Here is a 12,598-nt window from a genome sequence, read left to right as displayed (position 1 = left end):
CATGATTGTTTTAATATTGGTGACCAGAACACAATAATTTAGAGATCAAGAAAAATTTGAAAGATCATAGTACTTAAACTAGCTCTTAAGCTAGATTTTGTATTCGTATGATTTTTGAGAAAATATAAATGCTTTGGGACATCTTCGGATGAAAATCATTACAAGGCAATGTCTTAATAATTTTTATTTAATTTAAAGTTTTACTTCAAAAGTATTTAAATTATTTAAATCCACTAAATATTATTTAATCATAACCGATTGGTTTGTTAATGAACTATTTGCGTTTGTTTAAGTAAGATAATGAATAAAAAATATTGTATTGACCTGTGATAACCCAAGTTTTCTAAAATCATTTATCACGATGAAAATAACTAATTAAAAATTACTTTTCCATGATTTTTATAATATTTTTTTATATCTTGTCATACCATTAGACATGAGGGTTCTTAATTCTTTGTCTAAAGCAAAGTGATCCAGCATAATACGTCTATTTCTTTTATAAAGATTTCACAAAAATATTTTTGGATCTTATGTAAAATACTAAAACAGAATAAATGAAAAAATCTGTCCATGACTATGTAATATATAAAAATAAATACTTAGATACTACTTCATAAATATAAAACTGAAAATAATGTACATTTTATTGGCTAATTGATATCGTGTGATATTTAGAGTTGAATTTCAATATTTTTAATTTACGGAGGAAACATTTTCGACTCTGATTTCGAAATTGATCACGTTTGTATACAACATATATTGACAATATAATAAATAAGATTTAAATACATGATTTATATTTAAATCTATAGGTTGAGTATTGCGTATAAATTTTATAGCAGATAATTGAATCATAGAATTTAATACAGTCCATTTGTTTTTTAAATCTTTTATTGAATGTAAAATATTTTAGAGTAGAACTTGTACATGAAATCGAGAATATGTATAAATTTATTGAACAGAGATGATGATATTCCACATTGTAGCGTCCATATAAAAGATAATATTGTTTTGTATCATAATTAACAAATTGTATACGCCAGAAATCGCAATAGAATATATTATTGCATTTCTTGTTAAGAGAAACTTTTTGATTAGTGTATATTAGAATAATGGTGACTATAATATTATATACGAGACATTACGTAGGACTTTTTTATTTAATCTTAAAGTGACCCTATAAAAATGTTGCATAAATTCGTGTTAATATTATAATTGTATTCAATGTAAAACTGTAAATACTAAAATAAATGGCGAAGTTTTTTTTTCTAGTCAGCATTGTGAGATTACATTATTCTAATAATAATATCATAATTGTAAAATTGTGTAAAATTTGAGTCCGTAAAAATAAATCTATATATATAAATAAATAAATATATATGTATATATAATTCGAAAAACATCTTGTTATGAAAGTATACTGTTGATGTGTTTATTTTTAGGATTGGGCACTCCGAGGTGAAAATGTTGTCATATTTTATATATTTGCATGTTGCAGTTTAACATGTTTCTTATAAACGAATTCTAATAACCAAAAAGTCTTACTAAATTTTTATAATTTATAAAACTTTATAAAGTAGATATGCAACTCAGGCTTATTTCGTCGTTATAAATAAATAAATAAACTAGCTGTAAGTGGAATTCTGTCTTAAGGCAATTAGGGCATCGTGCCTTAAGGCAAATTGCTGGAACTTCCCGTACCAAAAATTATTATTTTTTGTAAAAACGATTAACATTTTTGAAAAAAATTTACTTCGAAAAAATAAGATTTTTGAGAAACTATAAATTGGACAAAAAATTACTTTTTTTTGAAAAAAATTTTTTTTAAAAAAATTTTTTTTAGAAAAAATTTTTTAAAAAAATTTTTTTTTGAAAAAAAAAATGTTTTCTTCATTTTGACATATTTTGGAAAATCTGAACTTGTTTTTCAAAGCAATCGTACTGCTTTAACTGCATAGATACAAAATATAAAGCGCGTAAGCGCGGCGTCGCTGTCTAGCGGGTAAACATTGATACGGAACCCATAGAAAAATAAACAAAATTTATACTTATTGTTAAAATCTCTATAAAATATCTGAAAATTCGATGTGCATATGTCTAATGATCATTTTTGACCGCCAAATGGCATTTTTTTTTACTTTTTTCCTTAGATCTCCGAAACCGCTAGACCTGCCTTTATGAAAATTTGATCAATTCTTTATCTTGTCAATACAAGTAAAATGTTTTTTGAATTATTAAAATCGGACGCTCCGTTCTCTTAGAAACTGAGTTACCGTTTTCGGCACTTTTTGCCCCGTATCTCCGGAACGGCTAGACCTGCCTTCGCCAAAAACTAATCAGCACGTCTCCTTATCAATACGAATCGAATGTTTTTTGAATTATTCAAATCGGTTGATCCGTGTTCCCGAAATCGTCGACGAAAATTTGTATCCGCACATACATACACACACGTACATACATACACACACACATACACACACACATACACACACACATACACACACACATACACACACACACACACACACATACATCCATTTTTTCTAAGGTATGCCAAAATGTTCAGAAACCTCTGAAACGTAAAGATATATAAAAATTTTCATTTTCGATTTTTTTGCGATTACTATAACTTACCCTACGGGAAGTTAATAAATATATATATATATATATATATATATATATATTTATATATATATACACACACATATATATATATATATATATACTAGATGACCCGACAGACGTTGTACTGTACCCACGTCTACAATTCAAAAATTCTAAATTTTTTAATATCCTATCCTATACTTTTTAATATCCTATTTGATGTCCTGCTTTTGTGATTCATTTATGGTCTTAGCATAAGCAGTATAAAAAATTCATAAAAAAATAATTTAGTATCTGCAGTAGAAGAACAATATCACACTTGATTTTACCACACAACATAATTGCTTCAATAATTTAGTCTATAATTTTCATAATCTCGTACGATATATAAGTTGCTTTTTGGCAATTATAATTTCTAAACTACATTTTTCTCACAAATAATGCAAAAAACATTATTGTTTATGTTCAAATCTTTTGTGAATTAATTTGTAAAATCTAGTTCACTCTTCAATCTAAGATCAACTTGCTAAATATTCCATATCCAATGCCAAACAAATGAATTTTTGATACATGAAACAAAATTTATGTGAAAAAAAAATAATTTTTAATGTTAAATAATTTAGTAAAGTAAACCAAAATGCGACATACATAAGTTTAAAGAATAATGTGTATGCAATTTTGGACTTATTTCGTTATTTATTAAACTGAATTATATAGTTTTATCTGCCAAACATATACTGTTGACTGTATCTTACATTTTTCAATTTCTGGCACATCTCAGCTGCTTCTCGGCAATAATAATGTAGACATTACATTTTTTTTGTATATTATACTTATTCTAATATCATCTAGGCTCATAATTTCAGCTAAATTCAAATTTCAAGTGAATTGACATTTCTAGCAGATGACGGTTCAAATGTTTTCAATGTCAAACAATGATAAGTGGTTTTTTGTAATTTTTGACGTTTATTTTTACAAAATCACTATAGTTTCATCGTTCATTAAATCTTAAAAATTTTCTTTGACAAACTCTGGAAAAAATTATCAAAATCCGAATAACCGTTTAGGAGAAGTAGCAAATCATACACCCGTACAGAAGAATTTTATATATAAGATATATATTCTTACTTACACCGTCAATTATCATATCAGATTTATATTAGGCGACGGTGTCCAATGTTCTAATATCTAATCCACCTGATACTGGCATATCACACGGTCGTCTCTTGGCTACGATTGTTATCCTTCAAATAATTACTAAATCTCAACGATGCGATTTCAACAATGCATATAACGTTACATGTACTGATATATGCATTTGATTGTTCTGCAAATGCAGCTGTGGAGTAATTGATGCAATAATTAATTTTCAGAAAGAATCTAATTATAGTTAACATTCTTTAACTTCCCGAAAGAGAAGGTAAAAAATCTGAATTATTTCTTTCAAGTCATTCTTTAATACCAAAATTGAAAAATGTATGTATGTGAGGCAAAATTTGATCTTCCATCGACGTTTTGCACCGATTTTACAAATTTCAAACATATTTGATAAAATTGAATAAAATCTTACGTTGTCTAAAGTTTTGTCGTTTTTTTGTGAAGATCGGTCAGACAATATTGTAATTAATTGTTGATATTTGTTGGCGATTTCAAATAATCTTTTAAGTTATAGTAATCGCAAAAAATTCGAAAATGGAAATTGATATATATCTTTACGTTTCTGAAAATTTTGGCATACTTTTGGAAAAAGTGCATGTATGTGTGTGTGCGTGTATGTGAGCGCGGATGCAAAGTTTCGTCGACGATTTTGCGAACACGGATCAACCGACTTGAATATTTCAAAAAACATTTCATTTCTACTGATAAGCAGACGTGCTGATTAGTTTTTGGCTAAGGCAGGTCTAGCAGTTTCGGAGATATGGGGCAAAAAGTGCCAAAAATGGAATTTCAGTTTTTGAGAAGGCAGGAAATTTTTTTAGAGGCAGGTCCAGCATTTCCGGGGATCCAATCTAACAAGTAAGAAATAATTTCACTTGGTCAAAAATGAACATTAGATATATGTACATCATATTATCAGATATTCTATAAAAGTTATAACAATAAGTACAAGTTTTGTGTACATTTTTATGGGTTCCGTACTAATGTTTACACTTTAGACGACTACGCGGGGCTTACGCGCTTTGATATTCGACTCTTATCAGCTATGCAGCTTGATTGATTAAAATAATGTTCAAAATTAAAAAAAATCAAAATACAAAAAAACGAAATATAAAAAAATCTAATTTCTCAAAAATCTATTTTTTTTTAAATTTAGTTTTCGGTACGGAAAGTTCCAGCAATTTGCTTTAAGGCACGATGCCATGCACCACTAGTTGATTACGATTTTAATCTTTAATTTTCTGCTTTTAATCCAATTTAAAATCATCGAGTTCAAAATAATCATGAGTCAGCTTCCAAGTCTAGCCGCATAGATTTCATCGACTATTTACGAAAATCGATATTGATAACGGTCGCCAAAAATGCTTTTTGGGAGCATCATAAATTATTTGTGAAAAGTACAAATCACCTGTTTAGCAATCGTACACTTTTATTTCTGACAATAACAATGTATTTTCGAACTCTAAATGTGATTAACAGGTTCTAGACGTACAATTGATGGCATTTCTCAACAGGCGACGACATGCACGTAAATGATTTCATTTTTTACCCCAGATTGTTATTCTTTTGGACATATGAGACATTCGGTTTATTTCAAATGTCTGTCCTATATATGCAATGTTATTCTTCACGCGCGGAAATAGTTTGAACATACCTTGGCGAATCGCCACACGAGATACTATGAAAAAGAAATAAAATAACTGAGGTCAGTTATTAAAGAAGACACTGAAGTGGGTAATGGAAATTGGAAAAATTCAGAAAATTGTGGAAAAATGATATGCAATAAGTTTTTTGGTATTGACTGATCAAAATTGGAAATGATCGATCTGATCAAATTTGAACTCCTAATTATTTGTTGGTGATGCTATGTGATATTTGGCCATATAGTTAATATATCTGTAAGGCATTTAGCCTCAAGGCAAGTTGCATAAACTTTCTGATATGTGTAAAGAATCGCTTTCATAAAAAATCAGATTTAGTTCTTTAGATAGATTTTTTAATTACTTTTTTCAACTCACATGTCACATTCGCTTCATCATAGATGAAAGTGTCCAATTAGGACAACAGTGGAAATCATAGAATCCTAGAGCCTCCTCCATAAAGTAATCTGACGCTCCGTTATCTCAAAAACTGAAATACCATTTTTGGCACTTTTTGCCCCGTACCTCCAAAAACGGCTAGGCCTGCTTTTGCCAAAATCTAATCGGCACGTCTCTTTATCAGTAGGACTCGAATGTTTTTTGAACCATTCAAATCGTTTAATCCGTACGCCCAAAATCGTCGATGATAAATTGTCTTCACACATACACATACACAATCGCACACAAATATCAATTTTTTCTTAGGTGTGTCAAAATGTTCAGAAACCGCTGATAAGTGAAGATATGCAAAAATTTTAATTTTTGATTTTCGGCCCATTACTATAACTTACCCTACGGAAAGTTAATAAAATTTCAATTAATTGTCATTTGATGATTATTTTATAGGCCAATAATATTTTAGGAGGTTCTTAACCATTACATTGCATCAAGATGAGCTTCTAGTTCAGCTCCTAGTAGGTGTAGTTATAGAATTTAATTATCAAGTATCAAATGGAGATCCCATGAAAGTTATTGACAGGTTTAGTCATAGATATTCCTAGTATTGCAATTTATCCCGAAGATCAATAAATATGTCGTTAAATCTCTAAAAATGTTTTCTATTATCCCAGCAGCATTAATCTGTCACAACAAAACGTTTGTTAGAAGTGTTTCTTTCACATTTTATTTTATTTTGATCGCGCAGAAAAATCAAAGCGATTTGTAAGTAAATGTGTATGTTTTTCTAAATTTAGATTTTAGTTATTTATACGAATGCCATTTTAGCACGACCTTGTTCATTTCTACATTCTCGATGTTGGTTAATGGTTAGATTTGTGACTCAGTTGCAAAAATTTAAGTGGATGAATTATTTTTGTGGAAGTAAAATTTTCCGCAACTGAATTCGATGGGAAATTTATTTATTACTTGCTGGTCGGTTATATGCAGTTTAATTTTGTACAGAAAGTAAAAAGAAAACTAGTGATTTAAGGAAAACTGCTGGAACTTCCATCCCGTACCTTAATGAAATATTCGAAAAATATTAAATGTTTTCAAATAGATTATTATAAATACTGTAACTTATATATGTTTATTGAAAAGTAAGCAAACAAAACTTAATCAATCGAATTTATAAGAATTATATAAACTGAATTACAAAGTTAAAATGATTTATTTTTAATGTTGATGTTTTCAGCTAGAATAAGAATTAAAATCTAATTTTTTTATTTTTTTTTTTGAAATTAAAAAATAAGACAATTAAAAAAAATCTTTTCGCAAAAGCGATCGTTTCGTCAACACAAGCAGAAAGTTTTTTGAATCATCCAAATCAGATGATTATTTTTCTGAAAAACTGCTATTTTTTGCACTTTAGCTCCGCATCTTCAAAATGGCTGGACCTGTCTTTGCCAAAAACTAATCACTAGTACCCAACATCATTACGAATCGAACGTTTTTTCATTCCCTTTAAAATTGTCATTTTTAGCACTTTTTGCTCCATATCTCCGAAGCCGCTTGACCTGTCTTCGCCAAAAACTAATCAACACGTTTTTTCATCAATAGGCATCGAATGTTTTTGAACCATTCAAATCGTCGACGAAAAATTGTCTCCACACATAAACACACATCCATTTTTTCTGAGGTATGCCAAAACGATCAGAAACCTCTGAAACGTAAAGATACGCAAAAATTTTCAATTTCGATTTTTGAACGATTACAATAACTTACCCTACGGGAAGTTCATAATGTTCAAAAACTAGGCGTAAGTGAAATTTACCTTAAGGCAGCTGCATTAAGGCATCAACTCAATAGCTGTAGATATTTATAATTTTAGAAACTATTGCAGGTTATTCAATTTTATATAAGTTTGTCAAACATGATAGATATTTTGTATATGGTTTAACTAATATATATTAGTGAACAAAAAATGAACACGTACTCAATACATGCACAGTGTATGTCATGGCCAATTTTTCGAAAATTTGTAGAATTAACCAGTTTTAATAGGCCTATAATATTTTGGGGCGTCTGATCAGACCACGAATTCTATTACTATGCTACTATTTTTCACAATTAATTCTGAAGAAACGGCTTGATCGATCTTATCTTGAAGCTAAACAGCACGATTCCCAACTGATAATTTGAATTTTTAAAAACGGTTTAAAAATGGCTGGCGAAAAATTGTGCTCCTATTTGCTAATTATAAAGAATTAGCTGCGCTGATCTTAAGTCTGATTTGGTTTAGTCAAATGACTTTTAAATTTGTTAAAATTGGTGCATTAGGTTAGTGAGACTAAGTGTCAAATTTTGGCTCACATGCACATACACACACATGCTTTTTACAATTTTGATGATAAACGATTCAGAATGACTTGTACATGAAATCAGCGATTCAAACGAAAACATGAACATAAACTTCCTTTTCGAAAAGTTAATAAATCAGCATTGTTTATGACAAAAGTTCACTATTTTTTCATATAAACACTGATGCCCTGTGATAGCAAGTCATAAATTAGCACTGATGATGAAAGAAAGTTAATTCTAGTTTTGGCAAGTTTGTAACTTTATTGGTTTGACTTGGAATTCATAGTTCGATAATATACGAGTATGTCTATTATTTATTGATTTATTAAAGGGCCCCAAAGTGTCTCTGGGGGGCACGCGTTGAGACTCACTATTGACATCAAAGTATCTACTCGGTCATTGATAAGTGCTTTGAAAAACTCAGAGGCGTTACCATTCTATTTCGCGGCATCTTAACTTTTTAGATCGTGCTAAATTTAAATCAAAACTTCTTACACGTTGGAAGTAATTTCAATGTGTTGACCTATATATATTAAGAAGAGTGGCTTGTGTACGAATGCTCAAGGTTGAAAACGAATTTCGATATTATTTATCGTGGGTGAGATCGGATCCTGCCTGCTTCATAATTTATATTTAGTTTCACAATGTAATTTGTGAGATTTATTTCCTTGATCATTGTTTGGCGACGAAATAATCTAATTAGTTTTATGGCACCATTAAAAATACATTCTAGAAATAAATTCTGCATTGTAATTAATTTAACGAATAAATATAATTGTTATTGCAGATATTGTGGGGTCTCAAAATTTTAAGCAATAAATTTATTATTTATATAAATATTTCACGGTCAAAGTTACGTCGTTCTATAATTAAGTTTAGATGTTGTAGGTGGACGCGTACAACCAGGTGAACCTGAACCAAATCGAATTGCAGTCGCATAATTTTAATGATGACAATTCTACCTATTAATAGAATAGAAATATATATTTTTATAAATGGATATATATATATATATATACAATTTGGCTTCATTTTTGTGGGATAATCATTTGTCAAGTTTCCTAATATTTTCATCAATTTTTCCCAAACACAAGACCAACAAATCTAAAAAAGTGAATATTGACGTTGGTAATAATTCGTGAAAATAAATGACAGAAATGGAATTTACGACTCTAAAAGTTCTTGCATACAAATTTTCGATTCAACACCTACAATACATTATACATAAATGTATATTTAATTATTTGAAAAAAAAAACAATTTGGCCAAAATTCGCTTCTATCGATATGGCATGTCGATAGAAGCATCGATATTTCTTCGGCATGTCTATGGAAGACCCACAGAACCAGAATTATAGAATGCTCATGTGCTTTGTTTCGAAATTCTGCAATTTGACTTTATTGTAGGGCGGAGCACAAAGGTCCAGTTGGAATTTTAGAAAATATACTGTGAAACCCAAACCAAGTATACCAAAACAAATATTACATATCAAACAAGCAACAACCTACCTATGATCAGTCAAATTTCCAGCTAAGTCATCATTGTACATTTTTTTGCTATTTTTCAGCAATTTGTCACCTTATAAGCTGTCTAAAAAGGGACATTCATTAGACATACTGATACACTATTTTATTATTAATTTCAAAGGGATTTTACAAAATAATAGCTAACTTATTTAACCAATACAAAATAAAAATTTAATCAGCACATTTTTTACAATGACAACACTGTATATAACCATGATCTGGTGTTTTGACAAAAATATTTATCGGCTTGAAAAACTATTAATTGGTTTGAATAACTATTAATTTAATTTATTTCTAGTAAAATTGCTATCTAAAATTATTATCTAATAAATTTGCTTTTTAAACATAATTTACTATTTTCTTAGTGTTTACACCTTTGTCGGTGTAAAGGTTTAGTTGATCCTTTTAACCTCACCCACATGCAAGTTTTGATAGAGGTTATATAAAAATTTGTTGAATCTAACCTAATAATTCCACAAAACAATTAAATAACGTATACCTGATAATTATACACTGGTATTATGAACTAAATAAAATAGATCAAAGCCAACAAATCTACTAACTTTTTTTTAATATGGCCGTTTATCTTCTGATAGCCACGTCGGAAGAATTAGAGTGATGGCTGGTTACACATCTTTTGCCTTGTACTTTAAAATAGTATCGTTAAAAATCTCATACATCCCTTGTTTTACAAATAGTGGTGACTCTACTCTATTCTACATATGAAAGAGCAATTTGGCTAATTAAATCGTTGCTAAAACTAAAATCATATCCTCCATTTAAGAATATTTGAAATATTTTGAGGCTACGCCGGTTTAAATGAGATATAGTTATATCATTTTTTCAAATAACTAATTATGCTATGTTTAGGTGAAATACTATGGTTGATTATATATACGAGGTCTGTTCAAAAAGTACCCGGAATTTTCGTTTTTTCAAAAAAATATTTATTTATTCGTCTACATTAATGTGGTCCCCTTCAAAGTAGTCCCCCCCAGATATAATACACTTATGCCAGCGTTTTTTCCAATTTTCGAAGCACCCTTGATATTCACTTTTTGATATGTCCTTGAGCACTCTCAGCGATTTTCTTCAATCGAGGAAAACCGCCGTCCTTTCATGGGTCTCTTCAACTTTGGGAATAGGAAAAAGTCACACGGAGCCATATCTGGTGAATTTTTGCACTTTGCAACACTTTATTTCATTTTTTACGCAAAATTTAATACAAATTCTTTGACTTTTCAATTCTTCCATTGTAAAAATCGCCGAGCTCAGAAAAACACGTCGAACCTTAGCGACTACCACAGACAAAGTAAACAGTGAATATAGCTGAAAATTTCATCATACTTTAGGGGCATGTATACCAACACAATAAAAAAAAAATTTTGACAATCAGACACTCCAGACCCGCGAAATTTAATTATTAGTAATTCCGGGTACTTTTTGAACACACCTCGTATATATATACATACATATATATATATATATATATATATATATATATATGTATGTATATCAATTTTGCTCAAAATATTCATTTTTCATGGCACTCACTAATTAGCATGATGGTGATAGAAATTTTGCGCTGATTGACAAAAATTTGTTACGTAAAAAACTAAAGCTCACACATAAAATAAAATTCGCGGAAACATTTATATTCAAGTGAACAATACTAAGGTGATGTGATATATCTTAAATTGGATCAAAAGTTTTCAATAAAGGAATTGTTCATAACGTAAGTATAAATTGGTGATTTTGTTATAATAATAATAATATGTTAAGCCATAACTCTGTATGTGATTTTTTGTATATTTCATTTGAATGTATTTGGGGCGATTATGAATGTTCTAAAAACTCAATTTTTTTTTGCTACATTTGTAAAAAGTACATTGGGATGATATGAAGAAACTCACAGAAAAGGGTTTTGGCTTTTTATAAGAAGTACATATTTTAATATGAAAGTTTCTCTCAATTTAAAAAAAATTGATGCATTATGTTGTTCGTGGTTCATGTGATAACATGGCTATCTAATTTGAGGACAAAAAGAAATTTAAATTTATAATTCCATCTACATGTAAGAAGTTTCTTGATGTAAATAATTTTAGTTGTTTTTTTATCTATTCCGAGTTTTGCCGTTTCAACTTCAATTTTTATTTCAGCGTTAAAGAAAAACTTTGGAAAACCCTCAAAAGACCACTTTTTTGTGGGCCTGTGTAATTATAAATTTGTAACAATTATTGTAAACTCTTAGTAAAAATTACATATTTCAATATGGAAGCTTTTCTCAATTTAAAAAATGGGTGCTTTATGTTGTTCGTGGTACATGCCATAACATGGTTACCCGATTTGAGAAGCACCAGGATAACAAGAAACTTAAATGTATAACTCCAGCTATATGGAAGAAGTTTCTTGGTGTAAATGTTTTTGGTTGTTTTTACTAACTTTTTTCGTTTTTTTTGCAGTTTGAACTTTAATTTTGATTTCAGCGTTAAAGAAAAACTTTGAAAAACCACCAACAGATCACTTTTATGTGGGCCTGTGTAATTATAAATTTGTATCAAATATATTAAAAATTTGTTACACTTATTAGAAATTTGTAACAATATTGTGATTATGACAGAAATTGTTTACAGACAGCAATTTTTTTAATCTGCAATTGGATATCGGGCGGCAATATTAGTCCGCTTATCGTTTAAGGACATTCGATCAGCTGGTATGTAATAAAATTTAGATTATGATGCATACTTAAGGAATCGATGACGCGTTCGAATAAATCCAAATATCAAATACTGTATATGAATATCGTTTGGCGTCGAATAGAAACGAAAAGTTGCCGCATGTGCGGCGTAGGTGTCGACTTTTTCATAGTGAGCGAAACTGCAAAGAAACGAGCGGGGGGGCCTGTGGAAAACATTTTGACGGCGGCAATAT

Source organism: Ctenocephalides felis, unplaced genomic scaffold (assembly GCF_003426905.1).
Source record: "Ctenocephalides felis isolate EL2017-DRISC unplaced genomic scaffold, ASM342690v1 CF-g0.4_SCAFFOLD_01886, whole genome shotgun sequence".
Lineage (NCBI taxonomy): Eukaryota > Metazoa > Arthropoda > Insecta > Siphonaptera > Pulicidae > Ctenocephalides > Ctenocephalides felis.
Note: the sequence above shows the minus strand (reverse complement) of the source record.